The sequence below is a fragment of the Pteropus vampyrus genome, unplaced genomic scaffold (genome assembly GCF_000151845.1).
Source record: "Pteropus vampyrus isolate Shadow unplaced genomic scaffold, Pvam_2.0 Scaffold5, whole genome shotgun sequence".
NCBI lineage: Eukaryota > Metazoa > Chordata > Mammalia > Chiroptera > Pteropodidae > Pteropus > Pteropus vampyrus.
In genome coordinates, this window is record NW_011888786.1 from 4,985,244 (window position 1) to 4,986,687 (window position 1,444).

The window sequence follows — 1,444 nt, forward strand, 5'->3', positions numbered from 1 at the left end:
ACTGCATTCCCTCTGCCATGCTCCCCTTCCCTGTGACCATCCATCAGCTACTACTTTGTGCTTCTTTAACTCTTCACTCCAGTCTCCCAGCTCCCCAACACCCCACCCCTCTGTCCGTCACCAAATTGTCCACTATATTTGTGAGTCTGTTTTTGATTAGTTTGTCCTATTTGTTCCTTAGATTCCGCATATAAGTGAAATCATATGGTATTTATCTTTCTCTGTCTGACTTATTTCACTCTTGAACATGGACCAGATGCAGCTGACCCAGTGGAGGGTGCTGAGGTGCTAAGCAAACTAGAAGGAAGGAGTGTCTTTAATAAATGGGTGGCCCGACCCTGAAACCAACCCTTAACAATCTACAAAAAATTGGGAGATGAGAGAGAAGCAAACTTTTTTTGTGTTAAGCCCTTTTTGTGGCTTAATACAGCATTTAAGTGGCTTAATGCAACAAAAGACTGTGTATTACAGCAACGAACCTACTCTGGGTAATAGTAGGAGCATGTGTTGGATGCCATCACCCTATTTCTTCCTTTGAATCTTTGAAATATATTGTTAAGAAGCGTTTTTAAGACACGGAGATCCCATTACTTATTTGACAAGCATTATAAGGCGTGGATAATTTACTGGATGAAAACTTTGGATACTCAATAGAATCAAAAGAAGTTCTTTGTTACCATATGAGACTGCCCTTAACATTTCTGAGGAGCACTCGGTAACCGTAATAGATGCGCCAAGCTATTGGATATAGTTCTTTTATAAGAGGAGCCACGTTTTCACTTCCCTTATTATTACATACTTCCCCCCACCCCCAGGAGTGAATTAATAACTTTTCAAACTTACTGGGTGGCTCTGGAGGAAACTAAAAAGAGGAAGCCTAGAGAAGATAAAAATTTTATTTGGGATGATTCCCTGAACTTTTTGGTTGGGGTTATTCATTCACAAACATTTACTAATTATCTGTTATATATAAAGCATACTCTGAAGAGCTAAGGGTATTGAGATAAAGAAACTATAGAACCTGCTCTCAGGGACCTTACAGAATAGGAGAGAAAACAAGTAGAGAGGAAACCCTAAATCACTGCAGTGATCAGACCCTATTAGGGGGCTTTCCAAATCTACTTTGCAGGGCGTCAGAGAAAACTTTCCCGTATATAATTCTTTCAACCCCCAAACTTGCGAGTTGGCTTTGAGTCCTCAATTCCCTTCACCTTCTCAATACAAAACACCAAAATATTTAGTTAGCTCGACCTCCACCATATATTATGCTCTGTCATCACATCCTCTACTGCTACCCTCTTTTTCTAAGCTTCACTTTCCTCCCTCACTCTCGCGAAACGGCTCTCTCGAGGATCTCTGTGTTTTACCTTGGCCCTTTATACTCCATTTTACTTGGCCTGGCTTGCCAGAGCCATAAAATTCATTACTCTATATTGTATCTGAC

The 1,444-nt window shown here is 40.7% G+C and overlaps 1 protein-coding gene across 7 annotated transcripts in view; it reads right to left on the reverse strand.

Moving 5' to 3' along the window:
- Window positions 1-1,444, reverse strand: part of KCNIP4 (potassium voltage-gated channel interacting protein 4) — a 979,993-nt gene that overhangs the window by 71,090 nt on the left and 907,459 nt on the right. The window lies entirely within an intron of this gene.